This window comes from Crotalus tigris, unplaced genomic scaffold, assembly GCF_016545835.1.
Source record: "Crotalus tigris isolate CLP2741 ecotype Arizona unplaced genomic scaffold, ASM1654583v1 scf7180000017744.3724543626:3957646, whole genome shotgun sequence".
In the NCBI taxonomy this organism is placed as follows: domain Eukaryota; kingdom Metazoa; phylum Chordata; class Lepidosauria; order Squamata; family Viperidae; genus Crotalus; species Crotalus tigris.
The window spans coordinates 605,168-617,377 of NW_024096611.1; the positions used below are offsets into that span (position 1 = coordinate 605,168).

A 12,210-nucleotide genomic window follows, 5' to 3' on the forward strand; every position below is an offset into this window, starting at 1 on the left:
ATTATGGACAGTGGATTTAGTTAACAACTGTTGCATTTGCTTAACAATTATCGTGGTTCACTTAACAACTGCCTCAAAAAGGTCATGGCCCTGGTCATGTGCTGACCCACTTTAAGACTGAGTTAAGTAGTAAATTGAGGACTATTTGTATTTTGCAACCACAGAGCAAGAGGTAAACTTATAATGGTACCTATAATTACTATAAATAAATTGGGAAGCCGTTTCCTTTCCTTTCCTTTCCTTGCTTTGCCTTACCTTGCATTTATCTCTTTTTTTCTTACTTTATATTACTTTCTATTAGATTTTAACATCTTTCTTAAGAGTATGTATGTAGTTTTATCTTCTTTCTTAAAAGTACTTACTTTCTTAAAACTATGTATGTATAAAATATGTGTTTGTGATATGAAAAATATGAAAATATGTATTGGCATTAAGGAGCTGACAACAGAAGAGTGTCATGGGTTGCACCCTGTTGCGACATTCTTAATTACTCCTTAATTCTAATACATATTTTCCAAAGCCACTCAGCTTGCATGTGATTATTTTGGTATAAAGGCAAAATATACTGTGCCAGAAATATATAAAGCTGTTAGTTTTGTTAACTTGGGCCTTAAATGCTATTAAATTCGCAGGATTCTTTTTTTTCCACCATATATAAGTATACGTTCGAACTAGACTGTGATGTTTCTCTGTGTCATATATGTGTGTGTGGGGGGGGTACATGCACAATGGTATTGTTTTGAGAGCTGAATGCAATGACATTTCATTTTACTGTATGCTGATTAGTGTACATTTAAAGTGAAAATAAAGTTTTTATTCTGTTCTATTCTACTCAGAATTAAGGTAACGAATAGTTTCGTTATGAGAGAGAGAGAGAGAGAAGACTCCGCCTTAATATTTGTTGGAATATATTGACTATAGATTGAGAAGAATTTCAGTTGTATTAGTGTAACCTAACCCCATTCTTTTTCATAAAATATTGCTAAAGAAACTGTGAGACTCACGCTGGGAAAAGAAATTACTTTGGCTTTAGGCAGAGGCCAAGAACCTTACAGCTAGATTGTACAGAATGAATTAATGAAAGTAATATACTTTGCAAGCTTTGTTAAAAAGTTGCTGTCAAAATTTTAGCATCTGCATTTAACAAAGCAATCAGACAATAGCTTGCATAATCTGCAGAATCTTTTCCTGGCTTTAATATTACTGTTGTATCAGGAAAAGCAGGCTGCTTAGAAATAATACAGGCATCTGTGCTGCCTTCCCCCCCTCCCCTCTTAGTCTTTATCCCAGTGTCAGCACAGCAGAGTTGCCAATAAAGCTGCAACCTTGAAACAGGTATGGGAAGAGATGGGAGGGGAAGCAAGAAGGGGTGTGTTTGGGAGCTCTGTACTACTAACAGAGAAAAGCAGTCAACTAAAACAAGGTTTTTTCCTTTAAATGGAATGGATGGTTCAGAAAAAGAAGTACAAGTAGTCCTTGAGTTACGAGTGTAGTGGAGCCTGCCCATTCCACTTGTAACTCGAAAATTCATGGGAGTGAATCTCGTACCTCGAAAGAGAACACCCTCTTGCTCATTAAGACGGACGCGACTCTTAAGTGAACATGAGTCATCTCAGGATGGGGAAAGCCATGGAGGGCCTAGTGATGGAACAGGCCCCCAAGGCCTCCCCGACCCATTAATATATCTCATGCTTCCCCCCCTTCCTGCTGCACCAGACTTACCTTGAAAAGATCTATCTCCTCTCTGCTGCGTTTCTGCTGCCGCCTGGATCTGAGGCCAGGGAATGCTTCCACATGCCTCCGGAGGCTGGATCGGGGTATCAGAAGCTTTTTCAGATTGCTGCCACCCAGATCTGAGGCTGGGGGATGCTTCCATGTGTCTACAGATGCTGGATCGGGTCATCATAGGTCTTTTCCAGGCTGCTGCCACCTAGATCTGAAGCTGGGGAACACTTCCTAGAAAAGGCCTCCAGTGTCCAGATCAGGATCAGAAAACATCCCCCGGCCTCAGATCTGGATGGCATCAGTCTGCAAAAGGCCTCCGGTGCTCAGATCGGACCGCCAGAGAGCTACAGAAGCATCCCCCAACCTCAGATCCAGGTGGAAGTGGCCTGGGAAAGGCCTATAACGCCCCCATCCAGCCTCCAGAGGCAGGCAGAAGTGTTCCCTGGCCTCAGATCTGAGCCTAACTTTCCAGAGTCCCCTCCATCCTACTCCCAGGCACCCTACACTCTGTGTTTGGATCTTTGTCCATTTAATGATCCATACAATTGCTTAAAACTGCAACTAGGAATGCCAGAATTGTAGTTGTTGATCAAAGAAGTCATTGATATCTCATTGAGACTGACTGAGATTCTGGTCTCAGTTATGGTTGCAAATTGAGGACTACCTGTAACAGTAATAAGGAAATATTGTAGTAGTATAAAAGAGTATAGTAATTGTTATAGTAATAGTAATTAGCATCACAATATAAAAAGAATTGCAATAGAATATAGAATATTGTAGAAGAGCAGGTAGAGCTGGAGAGGGTAGAGTTAAGCACAATATCAGTTTAGAGTCATTATGTTCCCACAAATGGTCCATGTCCAACCCCTCTTAAATTCTGTTGACCCTTCTGTATAGGTTTGAGCAATGCACCTTCTGAACTGCCAATTAATGTATGGGCCTGATCAGGAATCTTCAAACTTGGCCCTTTTATGATCTGTGGACTTCAACTCCCAGAATTCCTCAACCAGCGTGCTTGGCTGAGGAATATTGGGAGTTGAAGTCCACAAGTCATAAAAGGGCCAAGTTTGAAGACCCTTGGTCCTGATCCTTTGTGCCTGACAGAGACAATGGAAAAGTACTCACATATAGATTTTTAAGATTCACATTTTATTTTTATATCTTGGTTTTTTTTTTCAAACCAAAACTTCTCCCCAACCCTTATAGGGAGGTAAAGAAAAACTACCTATCCAGGGTCCAGTGCTTTTGTTGACTCTGGGTCAATGAAATTTAAAAAAGAACCCATGACATTGTATACATTTCATAAAAAGAGATAAGACAGAATTTCAATCAAAGTTTGCATATGTACCTTCACATTATAGGAGCAAAAAACCACCCAACAACATGTAAAAACCTAATACCATTCTTCAAGAAAATTGTCTGGACTAAGGGCTTTCCCTGTTTTCATGAATTTAATATTATATATATATTAATTCTTGTAGTAATAACTGAGCCACCATATTAGTAGTTCGATCTTGTGAGATCATCAAAAGATTACTCTTATGCAAAAAGTCATAAGAGTCCATATAAGCAGCACTACAGGATCTAATATAAAAATATAAAAGTTTTTTTAAAATTAAATCTGAACCATGTGTTTATCCTGAGAATTGTTGAAATATAGGAATAATATTTTATGGCTGCTTTTCTTTCAGCTTGAAGCCAGTGTTTTATAAAGTATCTGCCCTCATTTCTAATAATTCTGTTTTAATAATTCATTCTTATTAATTATTTAATAAATATTCAGTATCTAAAGCATACAAAAAAAAAAAAAAAAGATCCAGTTTCAATTTACCAGAAACAAAAAGTTTATAAAGTCCCTGAGAAGCACTTCTCACACAGGCACTTAGAAACTCTTTAACCTATTTTTTTCAAAGTATTGCACTGAAATTTTGTCCTCTTTCATAAAGTATATGTAATAATCAGGCTTCAAATATAAGCTTTAAAAGGATTAGTGACTTGAAAGGATCAGTGGTTTGCTGACTGTCTACTAATGTCAGAAAATACTTCCAAATCTTGTTTTAATTGGTTAACAAAGTTTGAATCTTTTCACTGTGACATATTTGTGATATCTTGAACCATTCAAAAACAATGACTAGAATAATGGGGGTATGGTCTGATGTAGAGTTGTGGTACCTGCCTGGTTCTAAGACGTTAATTAAGCAGTAAAGATTTTTTTAAAAAAATGTATATAAAAAAAGAACATTAGACATTTAACATAATTTCAAAATCTTGCTGGGCCTTATTAATGAACTATGATTCAGAAACTGAATAGGTTAAAGACTGTAAGATCGAATAGTGAAGAATTCTAATAGAATAATTGATATACAACCATGACTTTCAATGTAAAAAAGATTACATTTACATTAAATTCTCTAATAAATTTATATTAGAGAAAACTAGCATACAATATTTCATCAGTGGTATATTACGCCAATACTGATTGCTAAAACCAACACTCCATCTTCTCAATGTTTTGAAAATGTATTCTTTGAATGGGATCATTCTTTTATATTTGGTGGCAATGCTATAGAGCTATAGGGCTTAACAGTTTTGGAAAATGATTTGCAAAGAGTGAAACAAATTCTAAAAATTGAACTTCCTTTCCAATCTGCCACTTTTTTTAAAAAAAAAAATCACACTAAACTTTACCCCACAAAGTACAATTAATTTTCCACTGCAAGGACATTTCATACTTCTCACTGAAAAATAGGAAAATTCCTTCTGTAGAAGAATGCAAATTAGGTTGTATAAATATGTCTCTGTCTAAAATAACTTCATATTTGAAAAGCAAAATTGTCCCAGAATTTAATTCATAATGAAAGACATTTTTGGACTATAATTTCATACATGGACTTTTACCACATCCAAAACTGGGTTTCTTGTCTCATAAACTTAAGTCAGTACAGAGCTTTTATTGAGAAAATGAAAACTACTGTAACTTCCTATTTTATTTCATATTTTATACTGTTTATTATTACTGTTTATTGCAGTTTATTACTGTTAATAGTAATAGTATATTACAGTATTGTTTTTTATAATAGCCCTGCAATTTTTTAAATGACACAAGAGTTTTAGCTATGTTAAATTAAACTAATATAATAGTAAAAATTCCCATTTAACATATTTATTGTATTTAGTTTAATAATGTTTGTAGTTTTCTTATTTATTTATTATGTTCAGAAGTGTGTGTTTTGTCTCCTTTTCTTTCTTTCTTTTAAAATGTTTATTAAAAAATACACGTAACTAAAAAAGCCAGACCAAAGAAACAAAATATTATATTCGATAAATTTAGACAAATCTAACTTTAAAAATTGTCCCAGATGTTTCACGCCTCATCCAAGAGAATTTTCCCAGATATTTCCTTCTGTCAGAACTGAAGAAGCATGCTGGACAAAAAGCGAAACATCTTCAAACATCTTGAAAAAACTCCTTTGGGACAACCATAACCTGAATGACTGAGAATCTCCATAGAAAACTTTAAATATTCAAATGAAAAAATAAAATAAAATGCTTCAAAATAAAATTCTTATATATTTTTAAAACTCCAAACAAAATCCCCAAATTAAGAAAGTAAAATGGAATAATATTAATTAGAATTTTAAAAATCCTGCAAATGCCTAAATTTTGAAGAGACTTATCAAGCTGCAGTATAGAAATTCCTGAGTTTCTCTACATTCCAATCTACAATCAGAATGAAGAAGTTATTGGATTTAAAGAAGTCTACTTATTTCCCTTTTCTAAATAATATGGATGGGATTACCAGCTGCATCCCAATGAGATTACTTTTTTATTTCACAATCTAGGACAGTATATCTCAACCCAGTAATTCTTCCCCCTGCTGGCTGGGAAATTGTGGAAGTTGGAGTCTACACATCTTAAGGTTGCTGAGGTCGAAAAACATTGATCTAAGGTTAAACAAATCATTGCTGCATGAAGGGGGAAAACATTTCTCATCTGCTACCAGATTAACCCCGCGGAATTGTTTTGTTGATTTTTTTGAGAAAGCTAAAATTAACATGTAGTAGTAGCAATTCTTGGATTACCCATTTTAAGATCATTGAATTTCACCTTCTACACAAAAATGATATGAAATCCAATTCTGTCAAGTACAGTTATTACACACTCAATTATACATTGGTCTAGGATTGCAATTAAACTGCAAGCTTCTATGCAATTTTCTGACTGTGGAGGGGGAAAAAAAATCCTATGGTTTCAGTTCTACATCATTTGAATTTTAAGAAATGGCCATCACTTCAATCTTCCTGAAAAGAAGAGCACCAGTCTTTGTATTTTATCAGTAGTCACAATTCAAACAAACACTTAAAAGTATGACAATGTCCTCATGTACTTGGAAGACAGCTTTCCTATAAAAGTAATGAATAGGCTTTGGAGTAATCATGACAGAAAACAATCCCTGAGTTATGGTAAAGAGTCCCTGATGATACCTACAAGGACTTATATTACAATAGTATATTTCATCCTTTACTACTAAAAACTTCACTTTTGGCTTAATTGACATGAAGGGATTCAGGAGCCCACAAAACATTTTTGTCATTCAGAATTGGGGTTCAAGCTTTCTCTATGCTACATCGTGTTCTATTCTACCAGATACATTTTTTTCCCTAAAGCATTATCCTTCCAAAATTCTGATATATATTCATGCATCTCAAGAATTTGCTATGATGCTGTTTAATAATTTATCCTTTAAGATACAAAATAGATTTTATCCTCTGAAGTTCTACCATGGGGAATGCATTGCATCTGGGAAACTTGTTCAAGTCATGTAATTTGATTAATAGTGTAGGAGCAATTTCTTCTGAAGACACTAAGGATGCAGGCTATCTAATCCAAGTTGGAGGCATGATCAACAAAAGGATAGGAACAAATGGTCTGATCCAGAATGAGACTTTGGAAAAAGTTCAGAGAAGAACAACTAAAATGATCAAAGGTCTGGAGACTATGAAGAATGGCTGCAGGACTTGGGTTTGGCTAGTCTAAAGAAAAGAAGAAACAGGGGCGATATGATAGCAGTATTCCAGTATTTGAGGGGCTGCCACAAAGAAGAGGGCATCAAACTATTCTCCAAAGCACCAGAGGGCAGAACAAGAAACAATGGTTAGAAACTGACAAAAGAAAGAAGCAACCTGGCATTAAGGAGAAACTTCCTAACAGTGAGGACAATTAACCAGTGGAACAGCTTGCCTTCAGAAATTGTGGGCGCTCCATCACTGGAGGTTTTTAAGAAGAAACTAGACAGTCACTTGTCTGAGATGGCATAAATTCTCCTACTTGAGCAGGAGGCCGGATTAGAAGACCTCCAAAGTCCCTTCCAGCTCTATTCTATTCTCATCTATTCTTCTTTCTATTGTCTTATATGGCAGAAATAAATCATAATTTTTTTTAAAAAAATATTTTGAGCAGTGTAGGTTGAACCTCTGAGAAAGGTTTTTATGAAAATGAAGTGGAAATAAAGCTTCTGAAATGTTAAAAAGTTTTCAATCTTGTTCATTTAAAATTTTGCTTTTAAAAGTACGGTATACCTAAGTATCTTGCTGTGGGAGTCAATAAGATGAAATTGACAGCATTATTATGCTTGTGGTGCCAAAGTATCAAAGAAAGATTTCCCACAAAGTTTTAATCCTCCTGAAGATAATCCAGTTCTGCCAATGAATGGTTGTCTGATTGCAGAGATCAATTTGAGAGCAAACTGTTACTTATTAAATTGAAAGCTCTCCTTCTCTGCAGTATATTATATGAGTAGCAAACGATTATTCCTGTTTCTATTATAACTGCCACATTGGTAATTTATGTTTATTATTATTTTTTATTTAAGTAGTCGCAAAATTGGAATGAAGCTTGGATTGTCCAATTTATCTCAGGGAAATAAAAACCTAGTTCAGCTTGGTCCATATTCATGGGTGTGAATTATCATCATGATAAACTGCTAGATGAGAATTCTGGGAACTAATTTAACACAAACTGAAGGCATTTGTTTATGAAAGTCTCCTCAAAATCTTGTTAAATGTACTTGAACAATACTGCTGCTGCTGTACTACTACTACTACTACTACAACTACTACTACTACTACTACTACTACTACTAATAAAGTTGGAAGGGACCTTGGAGCTCATCTAGTCCAACCCCCTGCTCAGGCAGGAAACCCTATACCATTTCGGATAAATGGCTGTCCAGTCTCTTCTTAAAAACTTCCAGTGTTGGAGCATTCACCGCTTCTGGAGGCAGGTTGTTCCACTGGTTAATTGTTCTAACTGTCAGGACATTTTTCCTTAGTTCTAGGTTGCTTCTAGAAACAAAATGGAAATAAATAGCTTTGAGGCCAAACTCTCTACTCTCTACTTTAACAGTTTTAAGGGTTATAATGTAAAAGCTTAATTTAGAAAATCTCTATGGCAATATTGAACCAGTTTTATAAAGATACACAGTAAATTATCTTACTTTTGCAGAAATTGCTTTTTAATAATAGTTATTAATGTATCGAACATATAGTGATTTTCATTATTATTAATGGAAGGTACTGGAAAAAAAAGTATAGTAATAGTTTTTATAGAACAAATGAAGCCATTTTTCCATGGATTGCATTTGAATGTATTTCATTTATATATTGCAAAGCAAATAACTAGGTACCCAAGGCTTAGATGCACAGATCAGCCAGAAATTGAAAAACAGTTGGCAGTAAGTAATCAGAAACCCCAATCTATCTACTGTATGTTTGAGTTTTTGTTTTTTCAGTCATGATTAAAGGAGAATCATTACTTGCTAGCATTCAAGGACACACAGAGAAACATTTCCTGCTTCCTGAATTCAGTTTCAAAATGCAATTTATTTTGTGTCTGGATGTATTAATCTACTAGTTATCACTAGTCTGGGATTTGAGAGTTCCTGCTGATAACATACATGATAGATGAGGTCACAATTGATCATTTTAAAGATGAATTCATCCTCTTGACTTATTGTAGAGATATCACATACAGACTACCATATAAGATGCCTCAGTCTCAATATTGACAATAGCCTTAGGGCTGTGTGGCTTTGCAATTTTCTAGTATTATTTAACCTAATTACAAATATTATGTTTGATTTTGTGTGGTTACATTTGTCTTTATTTTTTTTTCTCAGAGAAACTACAATTTGCTGGGGGATTCTGATTGAAAAGTAATGCCTCCAGCTTTATCATTTTACTATAAATATGGATATTTTAATAAATGAAGCAAAAAACAATCCTTGAAAATTAGTTCTTTTGTTCCTTGCATAATCACTACCATTTGCTACACACTTTTGCCAATGATAGACAAGTTTCTTAAAGCCATCACAAAAGTACTCCACACTTGGTCTCTTCAACCATGTCCTGGTATTCATTTCCACTTTGTTTGAGTCAAACAGATTTCCACAAATGTAATTTTTGGCAAAAGTGAAAGTCTCATGGTGCTAAATCTGGACTATATGGTAAATGAAATAAGATTGTGAAATCCAACTTCACAATTGCCCATTTGGTAGTTCATGAGGTATGAAAGCTAACATTATAAAGTTGCCACAAAATTTCTTTTTCCTTCTGGACTAATTTGAATTATTTCAAAGTTATGAGTGCTACAGTGAAGTATTCTGAATGATGTTGGATTCAATGACACTCATGTAAATAACAATCTGTATTCCAAAAAAACATGAGTTTTTGTGCTGGCCTCTGGATTTTGATTTTTTTTTCCAGGTGATACTTTATGATGCTATTCAATGGACTGATTTTTTGGGTTAGGGTTCATACTTTGTTGACTATCATGATGCTGTAAAAAATTCCTCACTTAATTCCTCTAGGTATGAACCAAATCTTAAGTATTCCACTAATAATAAAAAAGAAGTTTATACTGTTTTTAAAAATTTAAATCAAACCTGCACAGAGATGAAGGGAAGAAAGGAGTAATTCCATGTCTTTAAAAGCTTGGAAACCTGAAACCATGACCTGGGGGGGTGGAACCCAGAAAGAAGTCCTGATCAGAGGAAGGTAAAGAGCAAAATGGACTATAGATAAAATAAGGTCAGGCTTATACTTTGCTTTGATATAGAAGGCCTTTGTACACAAACACCGTAGTTCTGTGATTTATCAATAATTGATGATTGTGTGGAAGGTCCAGATCAGTCCAAATTACACTGTTTCATATTCAGAACCAGGGCAAAATTAGAAATCAGCGATGTCAGCCATGAGGCTATTGCAATAATTTAGTTGAGCCACAATCGAGGTATGGACCAATAAAACTGAAGTCTCCTCCATCAGAACTTCTTACTCCCAGAACCCTCACCTGCTTTATTTATCTCCAGGAATCCTTCCCAAGTTGCTGCTTTCCAAATCTGTTGGAACATGCTCATGACATCAGTACATAAAAACTGTGTATAAGCAGAATTATAGGTATTTTACAGTCAAATAGCAGATATATTCTTCAATCAAATTTGATTACTATGTTGTGTGTGTGTGTGTGTGTGTGTGTGCATGATTATACATAAATGTAGAATTTAATGTGTGTATGTTCAAAGCAGAATGTAATGCTGATATGTATCCCCCCCAAAATTGGAAAGATTTGTAAGGTTGTATGGACGTGTTCTGCAAAACAATAATTCTTAATTATCCTCAAAATGGTGAAATCTAAGGGTAGATTTTGACTTTTCTCCCAAGTGCAGACTGCTACTGTTTGTAAGATTATTTTAAACATGAGAAACTGTGTAAAATGGCTTTGGGGATGTCATTCAAAGAAGATGTAAAATTCTTCAGGGCACAAGTGAGCCTTTCTGCATTGTGAAACATAATTTTTTGCATAAACCTTTGGAAATGTTCATTTTATGGAAAACTATGCTAGCTACGCAAAACACACCGTGGCTTTTTCAAAAAATGCTCTTGAGACTTAAATTCATTTCCTGTTTATTTAGGCATGACTAAAATGAAAGCATATTAATTAACGTTCTTTGCTGTTGTTAGCCTAGACATGCAGAAAGAGACAGAGAGAGATGAATTAATGCATAATTTTCTTGCACTATTTCAGCCATGCTAATTTGTTCACGTTGGAAAGTATTCAGCTCAGAATTATTCCTTTAAGATATCCTATCATAAACGAAGAGATGGGAAAATCCGTCCACCTGCTCACTTTGTTTCCTTCTGTCTCACCATAATAGAATCACTGCAGACTGAGTGATATCTCCCTAGTGTCTTGAACATTGACCAAGAGCATGTATGGATGGAATGGGAAAGTGGTGGTGATTCTCTTTTCCACGCTGCAAACAATATGCATTTCCAAACTTTCCCTTGCAGATTTATTTAATTGTAGGTGTTGTTTCTATGTGTTTGTGGAGAAAAGCTAAAAAAAGGGACGACTACATCTAATCAATTGAAAGTACAGTATATCTTTTTGCAAGCCTTTCTGCAAAACTTTAAAGCTTTCACCACAATGACTCTTCTTCATCCTATAAACCAATGGTGGTGAACTTATGCCATGTGTGCAGAGGCGGCACGCAGAACCGTTCGCCCCAACCCCGCCTTTCCCCATGGCCACTTCCACACCACCAGCCCCCCCAAGGAGAGTCGTCCTCAAGCGCAGCCTGCACAGAGCAGTGCAGCCAAAGACATGGCAGCTGGGCAGCAGGGACAAGACTCCAACCTCACGCCTTGTCATGCACAGATGATGCTGCATGGCACGGGCAGAGGACGTGGCCACCATGGCACTGCAGGGCCACCTGGGCAATCTGCTGCAGCAGGCCATGGAGGTGGTAGGTGGGCCTGCAGACAGAGGGTGGGGCGTGGGCGTGGCAGGGTGGGGTGATCAGGGGGGTGGGGCAGGGGGGCAGGGGGGGCAGGGCAGAGCAGGGGTGGGGGGGCGGGGCGGTTTTTAAGCACTCGGTGTCTAGAAGGTTCACCATCACTGCTATAGACACACTCACAATTCTGGGTAGTTACTTTCAAAAGTATGTTATTTTGAGCCCTGGTTGAAAGTAGATCTCATGATAACTGAATAAGATGAAAGACAATTATCTTCTAAGAGATGCTCCTCTTTTGAGATAGGGGATATGGATTTAATTTTGAGGATTTCCTCTGACATTCTGGAACTTCCATGTTTTAAAACTCCCATTTTAGCTCTTGTCCTATTAGCTTGATCACTTAATTTTAACAATCAGAAGGTGAAACTACAGTAATAAAGAAACTGAATAAATAGATAGTTTTGACGCTCACCTTCTGGTATTTCTGGAAGCAGTGGTCAAGCCACCTAAGAAACAGGATATTAGATTTATATGGAGAAAAGTTAAAACATGTTTTAAATTCCTCTTTAAATTAAATTAATATGATTATAAATAGAATGAAGTATTGTGCTTCCTTTTCAAGGCAAAATTGAGTCTCTTGTTCTCATAGCATTCTCTGTATATCAACAAATCTACTCTAGAATGTTAAATGA

At 35.8% G+C, this 12,210-nt stretch overlaps 1 protein-coding gene across 2 annotated transcripts in view; it reads right to left on the reverse strand.

Annotated features, from left to right (window-relative positions):
• Window positions 1–12,210, reverse strand: part of GALNT18 (polypeptide N-acetylgalactosaminyltransferase 18) — a 344,144-nt gene that overhangs the window by 87,467 nt on the left and 244,467 nt on the right. The gene's annotated exons all lie outside the window — the stretch shown is intronic.